Below are 12,109 nucleotides of genomic sequence, written 5' to 3'. Positions count from 1 at the left end.
TTGAAAAGAATAAAAATCAAAATACAGTATATTAAAAATATTGGGATCAGATAAAGCAGAGTTTATAGGGAAATTCATAGCATTAAATACTTATATTAGGAAAGTAGAAAAGTTTCAAAATAATTGTGTGGGTTTCCATCTTAAAAAACTAGGGCATGTAGAGTAAAATAAACCAAATTGAACAGAATGATGGAAATAACATAGAAATAGAAATGAATGAAATTGAAAACAGAAAACAAACTGTGAAGGAAAACCAAAGCTGTTTCTCTGAAAAGATCAATAAAATCAATAAAATTCTAGCAAATCTAATGAAAAAATAGAGAGGAAATAAATTACCAATGTTAGGAACAAAAGTCAGTACTGAGTTCACAGGAATTAAAATAATAATAAGGGAATAATATAAGCGACTTTATGTAAATCAGTTCAGTAACATGAAGACAATTCTACATGTAGATGAAAGTCACAAACTACCAAAACTCATTGACATAAAATATATAACCTGAATATTCTTAGCTCTATTAGAAAAATTGAATTCATGGTTAAACTTTCAAAAAAGAATCTACTTGCATGTTTACACTGAAGAATTCTTCAAAATGTTTAAAGAAGAAATAACCAATTCTGTAAAATTTCTTCAAAAAATAAAAAAACACCAATTTTAAAAAATAAATTTTATTGTACATATTTAAAGTATACAACATTATACTATGAGAGACATATATAGAGAAAACTGCTTACTATAGCAATGCTAATTAACACGTACATCATCTTACATTGCTACCCATTTTTTTTGGTGTGTGTGTGACAAAAACAGCTACAATCTGCTCATTTAGCAAAAATCTTGAATACAAAAAGCATCATTAATTATAGTTCTCATGTTTTATATTAAATATCTAGAATTGTTCATCTTACGTATTTGCTACTTTCTATCCTTTGACCAACATTTCCCATTTGCTTCATCCCACCCAATCCAGCCCCTGGTAACACTGTTATATTTTCTCTCTGCATATTTGACTTTTTTTGAAAGATTCTGTAAAAGTGAGATAATGCAATATTTTTCTTTTTGTGTTGGCTCATTTCACTTAGCATAATGTCCTCTAGATTCATTCACGTTGTGGCAAATAACAGGATCTTCTCCAGTTTTAAGTCTGAAAATATCCCGTGGTGTATTCTATCACAGTTGCTTTATCCATTCATCCATTGATTGATATTATTACTTAAGTTGTTTCCACATCATAGCTACTGTGAATAATGCTGCAGTGAACAGGGGAGTGCAGATATCTTTACTTGGTGGTGATTTCATTTTCTTTGGATCTATATTTAGAAGAGTGATTGCTAGGTCATGTGACGGTTGTATTTTTCGTTTCTCTAAAAATCTCCATGCTGTTTTCCATAATGGCTTCACCAATCTACAGCCAGAAAAAGATAGCACAATAAAGGAAAATGCAGGCTTAACATGCTTCATGAATACAGATGCAAATTTCCAACAAAATATTAGCAAATTGAATTCAACAATACATTAAAAGAGAAAGGCATCATAAATATGTTTCATCCCAGTAATGCTTGGCTGTTTTAACGTGCAAAAATAAATCCACCTAACCTAATATATTAATAAAATAAAGAAAAAATAGATAATTACATCAACTGAGGCAAAAAATAATAATTTCAAAATGTCACGTTTATTCATTGTAAAGACAAACAAGAAACTAAGGTAGGCATCATATTGGGTAGTGAAAAGCTGAATTCCTACCATTTTAAATTGGGAACAAGGTAAGGATATATATTCTGAGCATACTTATTCAATATCTTATCATGAGTCTTAGCCAATGCATTGAAGAGAGGTTTTTTTTTTTTTTTTTAATCATACTTTAAGTTTTAGGTTACACGTGCACAACGTGCAGGTTTGTCACATATGTATACGTGTGCCATGGTGGTGTGCTGCACCCATTAACTCATCATTTAACATTAGGTATATCTCCTAATGCTATCCCTTCCCCATCCCCCCACCCCACAACAGGCCCCGGTGTGTGATGTTCCCCTTCCTGTGTCCATGTGTTCTCACTGTTCAATTCCCACCTATGAGTGAGAACATGCGGTGTTTGGTTTTTTGTCCTTGTGATAGTTTGCTGAGAATGATGGTTTCCAGAGAGTTTCTTAAAATTTTTTTTCAAAGGTAGACATTGAAAAGGAAGAAATAATTGTCCTTTTTTGTAAAATGGCTTAACCTTCTACATAGAAAATCCCAAGGATTTTAAAATAATCTCCTAAAACTCATGAGTAGGTTTTCCAGTGATAAATAATAAAAAAAAGATCAGCATATAAGTAACAATAATATTTATATATACTGTCAATAGATATTTGGAACTAAAATTAACAAAATGTGTATAATACATTAACAAATCAAATACTTAGGAAAAAACAGAACATTTGCAGGTTGTATATGTGGAAAACTAAAATATTATGGAATTAAAATTCAAAGAAGATTTAAATAACTGGAGACAGATAGTGTCTATGGATTGAAAACTGAACATAATTAAGATTCTAATTTCCCTTATGTTTAGATTTAGTGCAATTTCGATCAAAACACAGTAGGGTAATTATAGTAAACATTAATTTATTGTATATTTCAAAATAGCTAGAAGGGAAGATTTGAAATATTCCCAAAACAAAAAGAAATGACAAATGTTTGGGGTGATAGATATATTATCTACCCATATTTGATCATTACACATTATATGCCTGTATCAAAATATCACATGTATGCCATAAATATGTACAATAATTATGTATTAATGAAAAAATTATCAATATTATTTTTAGATCTTGGGAAAAACACCCAGAATGCATTTCTGTAGAATATTGTCAGAATGATTTTAAAAAATGTAACGAAAAAAAGAGCTTAGACTAATAAAACTTTTTGTAAAATAATTTAGAGTACTCAAACTGATTTTAAGGCTTACTATCTGGTTATAGTAGTCAGTACACTGTGGTTTTGTCATAAAAATATAACTCTAGATTAATTTTCATCGAGGCTGGAACCCAAGATGCCTGCGCTCTTGCGGAGGCTTGTTGGCCGTCACCGCCTCCAAGCCCACTTTAGCCCTCCACTCTGTATCAGAAATGCTTTTCTGATGGTGGCTTTGGGAACCATGGCCAAAGAAGAGATGAAGCAGTTCTGGAATAAGAACACAGGTTCAAAGTGTTTTTATCTCCCCACATCATTATCTGCAGTTGGTCCCTTCCCATGGTGATGTCCATCTGCCACTGTGGCACTAGTATTGCTTTAAGTGCAAAGGTCTCTTTTTTTGGCATGTAGGCCCTGTTGCTCCCCGGGAACTTTGAGTCTAATTTTGAACTCCTGAAGTCCCTGTGTCTGGGGCCAGCACTGATTCTCACAGCTAAGTTTGCACTCATCTTCGCTCTCATGTATTATACCTAGAATGGGATTCAACACTTGATGTGGGACGTAGGGAAAGGCCTGAAGATTCCCCAGATATACCAGTTTGGAGTGATTGTCTTGGTCCTTAATTGTGTTGTCCTCTGTAAGGCTGGCAGCCATGTGAAGAGTGGAAGTTCCCAGCATCATCTTCCTACACATGATTACATTCACCTGTCTCCCTGTTTGTCACTCTTATCTCCAGCCTGGGCAAAGTTCTCCTCATTAGTTTAGATCCTTTTTTGCTTTCTGATACCCTTGGAACTCAGTAGCAGTAGAGTAACTTGAAGACCACAGTAGTGGAAAAGAGTCCCTTTCCTGCCCACAGTAGGTGAACTGTGGGCCTAGAAGCACTTATTTTCTCTATATATTGGGCTTTGATTTGTGCTGAGGGTCAGATTTTGGCTCCTTCTTCCTGAGGCAATGGAAACAATGGCAGGTGTATGGCCTCTGCCCTGGCGGCTGGAGGTGAGATTTTTAGTGCCACTGCCTGTGGGTTGCTGGCTTAAAGGACAATTATGTTCATTGGTCAAAGCTCAGGCCTTTACCAACCACACAGTGTTGTTGAAAGAAGAGAGATGGAGGTAGAGAGGAACTAGTTTATCCCAGCTAGAGGGAGACAAAGCAGGGTAGTTATTCCTTGGAGCAGCCGCTTTGGGGAGAAAATGTATAGCTTTTGACACAAGAAGATCCACAAAATTATCATGGAACATACTAGAGTTTATTTCTTTTTCTTGCCTATTTTCAGTAAAACAAACCTCTTAATTTCATGTTTTCTAATTCAAGTCCACGTATCATCTTTTTCTGAAACTGAATTAAAATACTCATTTTTTAAAAAGAATATACCTCTAGGTTAGAAAAATGTGTCAAGTCTATAAAAAAGGTTGAAGAAATATGGTCAGTTGCTCTAATAAAGGAGCAAAGGCAATTCAGTCTGTTTAACAAATGATATGAAAACAATTTTATTTCCTCAATATGCGTAAAAGGAAGCCCTGATCTATACCATATACTACATACAGATTAATTTAACTGTCTGTAAATTATACCTTCAGTAAACCAGACTAAAAGAGTTAAGAAGAGTACGATACCTTTTATTTTTTAAAAATAACACATTCTATACACACAGAGTGTAAATGTGTAAATTCACATGGAGTAGTTAAGTAATACACTTAATAAGTATATAATTCTAAGTATATTGTTATAGGGGATGATGGTCAAAGGGGACTCTGGGTTTTCTATAAATGTTTAAAAACATTAATTTAGTGCCAGCATTTTTATATGGCTTCACAAACATATTAACACTTTTAATTCTCAAAGAAACCATAAAAGGTAGCTATAATAATTATCTCTGTATTAAAAGGATATTAAGGCACAGAGATGAAAATTAACATTGATGAAGTCACATTTATTGTACCTGGTAAATATACGATTTAACCCGAAGTGTCTTTCTCTAGGTAACCTTCCTTTAACTGTGAAGTCATCTTGCATCTCTGCTCTGCCTCACTTCTACTCTGAGTTGTACAAAACTGCCATTATAAATAACCTATGAGACACAAAAATCTGATAAGTGAGAGGAAAAAGGAGAAGTCACACTGTTGCAGAGTCTCTACGTGGACTTGTAAAATAAGTTACCAAAGATAAGCCATAATAAAAACACATGGGTGAGAATCAAACACAGGCTCCCTCAATTTGTACTGTTGAACCATTTTTTAGCAAACAAAATGTACTGCATCCGAGCACCTTGACATTAGTTTTAGTGTTTTTGTTTGTTTCTTTGTTTGTTTGTTTCTTTGACGGAGTCTCACTCTGTCACCCAGCCTGGAGTGCAGTGGCGCAATCTCACTGCAAGCTCCGCCTCCTGGGTTCACGCTGTTCTCTGGCCTCAGCCTCCGGAGTAGCTGGGACTACAGGCACCCACTACCACCCCTGGCTAATTTTTTTGTATTTTTAGTAGAGACGGGGTTTCACCATTCCTGGTTAGCCAGGATGGTCTCCATCTCCTGACCTCGTGATCTGCCCGCCTTGGTCTCCCAAAGTGCTGTGATTACTGGCGTGAGCCACCGCACCCAGCCTAGTTTTAGTTTTACCTCAAGAGCCTCAGGTTTCTTTCAAAACTTTTTAATTAAAAAATCAGTGATTATTTTATTTTCAATAAATGAGTAAAGCTCTACTTGAAAGAGCATGCAAATCTTAAAGCTCCAAAATCATCTTTTTTGATCTCATATCCGACATCCAGGTCATGCTGATGTAAGTGGTGGGTTCCAATGGCCTGGGGTAGTAGCATAGTACCTGTGGCTTTGCAGGTACAGCCCCCCATCCTGGTTGTTTCACAGGCCAGTGTTGAGTGTCTGTGGCTTTCCCAGGGGCACAGTGCAAGCTGTTTGTGGGACTACCATTCTGGAGGATAGTGGCCCTCTTCTCACAGCTCCTCTACGCAGCACTCCAGAGGGGACTCTATGTGCAGGCTCCACTCTCACATTTCCCTTCTGCATTGCCCTAGCAGAGGTTCTCCATTAGGGCTCCGCCTGTGCAGCAAACTCCTGCTTGGACATCCAGGCATTTCCATAAATCCTCTGAAATCTAGGTGGAGGTTCCTATACCTCAATTCTTGACTTTTGTGCACTTGCAGGCTCAACACTATGTGGAAACTGCCAACATTTGGGGTTTGCATGCTCTGAAGTCACGCCCCAAGCTGTACCTTGGTCCCTTTTAGCCACAGCTGGAGGGACTGGGACTCAGGGCAATAAGTTCCTAGGCTGCACACAACTGGGGGGTCCTGGACCTGGCCCATGAAACCATTTTTTTCTCATAGGTGTCCATGCCTGTGATAAAAGTACCTGCCACAAAGGTCTCTGATGTGACCTGGAGACATTTTCCCCATTGTCCTGGTGATTAATATTTAGCTCTTTGTTACTTATGGAAATTTCTGCAGCCTGCTTGAATTTATTCTCAGAAAATGGGTTCTTCTTTTCATCACATTGTCAAGCTGCAAATTTTCTGAACTTATATGCTCTGTTTCCCTTTTAAACATAAGTTTCAATTCCAAACCGTACTTTGTGAATACATAAAATTGAATGCTTTAACAGCATTCAACCAGTTACCCTACATCATCTCTCTCAAGTTCAAAGTTCCACAGATCTCTAGGGCAGAGGCAAAATGTCACTAGACTCTTTGCTATAACATAGCAACAGTCACCTTTATTCCATTCCCAATAAGGTCCTCATCTCCAATTGAGATGAGCAGCATTTGGTCAAAGCCATAAACAAGACCCTAGGAAGTCCCAAACTTTCCCACATCTTTCTGTCCTCTTCTGAGCCCTTCAAACTCTTCCAATGTCTGCCTGTTACCCAGTTCCAAAGTCACTTTCACATTTTTGGGTATCTTTACATAAGAACCCCACTCCTGGTACCAGTTACTGTATTACTCTATTCTAGTGTTGCTAATAAAAACATTCCTGAGACAGGGTAATTTATATAGAAAAGAAGTTTTATTGACTCACAGTTCCACATGGCTAGGGAGGCCTCACAATCATGGTGGAAGGGAAAGAAAGTGAAAAGTCATGCCTTGCATGGCAGCAGGCAAGGGGGAGAGAGCTTGCACGGGGGATCTACCCTTTATAAGACCATTAGATCTCATGAGACTTATTCACTATCATGAGAACAGCACAGAAAAGATCCGCCCCATGATTCAGTTACCTCCCACCGGGGCCCTACCACTATACATGGGAATTGCGAGAGCTACAATTCAAGATGAAATTTGAGTGGGACATAGCCAAATCATATCAGTAATGATCGGACTAGTTATAAACTACTACTTTAATACTTATCTGCTTATACTTATGTATAATATATGTTTTTATCATAGTTATTCTAAGCAATCAACTGCATATAATTGTACAATATTTCTTGCAAAGTACTTAATAGTGGATACATAAAATTAATGCTTCTTCTTGAGCAGAAATTGATACATTTCTAGTAGCTTTTCAGTAATTTGATTTGATGTATTAATTTTAATTGTTTCACTACAGTATTTCATTTTTACCTAATTTAATTAATTTTAATCATAAATAAATGTTACAGCATTTTGTTATATGCAACAGATAATTTAATTGCTGCACGAGATCAGTGGGCCTTTGTTTTTCAGGTGGCTACTTGTGGTCTCTAAGGATGAAATAAATTATCAGTCTGTTGCCCCAATCCAACTGTTATTTTGACTTTAGCCATTATAATTGTTGAAAACCTTCATAGAAATACATAATAATTTATTATTTTATCTTTAAGATTCTCAACCATTCAATTCCTGTGCTACTTTTATATATATTTTATCTAAAATTCTTTTTAATGATAATATAATATTCAAGTCATTTTACAATCAATTAAATGTTATCTCAAGAAGCATAATCACATTTATAACTCTGTTACTTCCCTTCAGTGCATGACCTGCTACAAAATTATTTGCCCCCTAGTTACACTCACATTTTTATGAATAACTCTTACAATACCAATTATTTCTTTTTTTACAAACCTCTTTTTTTCTGATTTATTCTGTTGTCATGGACTTATGCTTCTATGTAGAATTACTAACTCAGAGATTAAGTCACTAAAAGACAAGTCAGTCATTTCTAAAGATGAAATAAAATGTGACATTTAAATTTTTTTATAAAGGAGCAGGTCAAATATAGTCCAAGGAAAAGGTCCAAAGGAAAAATAGTCTCCAACTTTCCGTACAATATCCATCTGATAAATAAATTGAATGATTTCTCATTAAATCTAAGCCATTTGCATACTCTTTTGCACATCAAAATGATAACAGTTTGGCTAATAGTTTTGCACTTGAAAGTTCTTTTCTATCTTACATAAATGTTATTTTTATTATTAATTAAATAATTTCTAACATTATTTACATATATACAAATTGTATTTTAAATCGCCATTATTTCTGTGAAGCATTTTGTCTCTTTGTGCATCACATTGCATTTTCTCCTCTCCTCCTTATGATTATCTTGGTTTCATTTATTCTACCTCAGCTTTCCCTAGTCCTGCAAAATGAAATTTGTCAATTTCATCAACTGTAAATTTAATACAATGCTTGTGCTCATCAGGATCTGTGGTTTTAGAACACTTTTAAGAAGTCTCATCACATTATGTATTTTGGCACTGAGATAACTTCCTTATCAATTAGATATATTAGGCAATGCTAAACACATAGATACTATATTTTAATCTAAAATTATACTCATTATTATAAATTTCATCAGTAAGGCACATTTATTGTGAATCAGATAAAGCTTAAATTTTAGGGTCTCAAATTAGCACTATTCCTTTCTAAAGCCTTTTGTAATTAACACAAACATAATTTTTGTAGTAGTAATTTATCTTTCTTTTTTTTTTAAAGACCTCCCAAATTATAGAGGTTTCAGGTACCACAAAACCTAGATCTGACCATCCCAAGAAATTATAGTTGATGATTAGATCTCCATATTGTTTCAAACACATAGCTCCCAATTCTTATATTATAACATGGTCCAATCTGATAATCTAGATTTACACTCTTGAATACAAGCCTTAACATTTCAGGTGTTAGATCTGGAGATCTATTTTGGGCCCAAGTACAACTGAAGTGATTTTTTATTTTGTGTTTACTAATTGCAATCCCTGATTCTAGCATGATTCTCAAAACAGTATGGGCAGGGGAATTATGTATTAAATACTAATTAATAATAACAAATAAAGAAAAATGACCTAGCATTGAAGCAACACAAATAGATAATAATAAAGAATTTAGGACTAGATAAGATAAATTATGTCAAAAACTACAAAAATGGCTTTATGTAGTTTAAGTTTATGTCAGAAGAAATTAAAGCATGGAAACTGAAGGAACAATTGGAAGCCAAATCTGCAAATTATTTTAGACTTTCCCTATTAATATTTGAAAGCTGAAGAAGATTTTTAAGTTTGTATTTCAATTTGAAATGTAACACCTTTTTACTACGAATTGAGGTCAGGGTCTACTACAATCATTTATTTGACAAAATCAAAGCTTTCATTAATTTTTTCATGTATAAATATGTAAAAATGAAATGCTTGAAGATAAAGGACTTATAAAGAAGCATAAAGAAACGACCAATGTTCAGTCTGAAAGAAATGCAGTAAAATCAGGTCTGATTGCAGGTTGTCAGTCTGAACTGCTAGGTCTCATTAAGATTTCCCTGAAGGAATGGAGCCTGCTACTTCCAGGTTTGTTCTCTCTAGGGGAGCCTAAAAGACAAGTGACAGAAAATCAGATCAACCTATCAAAATGTCAGGGGTGTCTGATTCTGCTACTCTCATGCTGAGCACATAGTAGGCACTCAAGAGGCTTTTGAATGATGGATTGGCCCAGCTACATTAAATTAAGCATTCAAAGAGCAAGGTTTGAATTAAGGATGAATAGAGGCTTCTATTATAAAAATCTCCTAAAGATGTTAACTATTTTTTCAATCCAATGCTGTATATTTCTCAGCTTATATATTTCAAATGAAGTTCCTTATTTTGTGATTCTGAGGGACATGTACTTTCAGCCTCCGCAAATGTTGATCAACTCTATAGGAATTTGTTCAATTCTTTAAATATATTCCATCACTGGCACATATTTTTTTCTGTTATTTCAAATCACTTTCAAGATTTATTTATGAAATTCAGTTTCGTTCTCCATGAATTTCAAAGCATTTCTATTGTGTGGGTGGAAGTGAGTGTGCTGTTTACGAGATAATGTGAGAGCAAAAGTTTGAGAAGGAAGGATTTTTTTAATGACTGCTTTTAGAAATTTATGGTATCATACATTTCAATTTATATGCATATGATGGTTTCACTAATAGTTAAAAATGAATAGTTAAAATAAGTGGTAGGCACTTTTATACAGTTTCATAAAGTTAATTTTATTATTATCGCCATACACAGATTAAGAAAATGAGCTACAGAGAAGTGAATAATGTGAATTTTACAGTTTCATAAATCTTGTTAGTCATTGCTCTTGGTTTGTTAGTGTTTCTGAAATACTGGGTGAAACAACAACCAATAGCAAATGAAAATAAAATTAGAACTTTAAAATTTCCGTAGTCTCTTTTATTAGAATCATGTATTTTATTTTTTCATCCTGTTTAAAATAAAACAGGGAACTTCTATTCTTGCAATATAGCAGACTAGATTCTCTGAAGTATTGTTTAGAGTGTGCAATTGCATGTGGAATAAATAGCTAAGAAAAATATTTTGAAATTCTGCTCATATTAAAATAGAAGTATATCAGAAAGTCTGGTAAGTGAACATATGAAGGGCTGGCTTTCATTAGGGAAGGTGCACTGAACCCAACATCAGGCATGAGGAACAAGAGACAAGAGGTAGACCTCTCCTTCCCACTCCTGTGAAAAATCAAGTAAGATTCACAAGAAACTGCAAACGTCTGAGACCCTTACAGTCAATACCACCAATGTAATTCTATTAATATCAAATTTTCTGAAAAAGGTTGATTGATGAAATGCCTTATGCAACTGATAATAATGTAATTGATACAGTCACTTTGGTAAAGGTTTGTAATTGCATATTAAATGAAAAATTCTCATATTCTTATCATTCAGTCATTTCTCTGAATGTGAGAAGAGTATTCACAACTTTGTATTTTATTATTTTGTTTGTACTCTTTTCAATTTTTTGCATATATACATGAAGAACCACAAAAGGAAATGTTTTAGCTATATTTTACATAATAGCAAATACATGGAAATAAAAATATATAACAATCATAGAATTAATTAATAAATTGTAGTATGTATATACAATGGATTTCTTTCAGCAGCAAAACATGAAGGAAATGTAGCTAAATGTAACAGCGTGATTAAAACTCAAAAACATTATGTTGAGTGAATGGACAAAGTCACAAAAGAACATATTTATTTCATTCATTTTGTAAAAAGCGTTGGTTCAAATATTCGAATCAAATATTTTATTTCTGCAAATAAGAGGTATGTGCAAACTCAGGACAGGTGTAACTTCTAGGGAAAGAAATAATAGGATATTTCAGTGGGCAGCACCGTAGGCTTCTAAGGTAGTTGCTACATTCTATTTTTCTGGAGGGTATGGATACTTATTTAACCATTCCTTTAAATCATACATGTCAATTTTTTACATTTGTGCATATAGCATTTACCACAATGAAAATGTTAAAAAATCAAATAACAAAGATGAGAAGTAAAAGAAATATGTAATAAGAAAAGTAGGATGAACAATATGAAAAGGTTTTGAGTAGGAATCTCACAAAATATTTTGTATGTTGTTAATAAGTACATTATGAAAAGAGGAAAGGCATAAATAAGTGCTAAAAGGAGACAAGACATCAAGAAAAAGAAATAAAGAAATGCAGATAAGTAAAGTGAATTAGAAAATATGTATGGAAGTGGCTGTTATTTTAAAATGATAGATTAAATGTATGTCTTTGGATCTACTCTTTCTTGAAATTGTGTTAAAATGATATTAATCATAAGTCTGCAGAGACAAAAACAAATAGGAAATGAAAAGGAGAAGTCTCAATATATTGTATGCTAAAGCCTAGGCCCCTTTCTTTTTTTTTTAAATTTATTATTATTATTCTTTAGGTTTTAGGGTACATGTGTGCAATGTGCAGGTTAGTTACATATGTATACAT

At 34.0% G+C, this 12,109-nt stretch overlaps 1 pseudogene; it reads left to right on the top strand.

Moving 5' to 3' along the window:
* Positions 1 to 2,913: 2,913 nt before the first annotated feature.
* On the top strand, positions 2,914 to 3,667 carry LOC100451213 (succinate dehydrogenase cytochrome b560 subunit, mitochondrial-like; annotated as a pseudogene).
* Positions 3,668 to 12,109: the final 8,442 nt, after the last annotated feature.

Source organism: Pongo abelii, chromosome 5 (assembly GCF_028885655.2).
Source record: "Pongo abelii isolate AG06213 chromosome 5, NHGRI_mPonAbe1-v2.0_pri, whole genome shotgun sequence".
Lineage (NCBI taxonomy): Eukaryota > Metazoa > Chordata > Mammalia > Primates > Hominidae > Pongo > Pongo abelii.
This window is presented reverse-complemented; position numbering and strand designations above follow the sequence as displayed.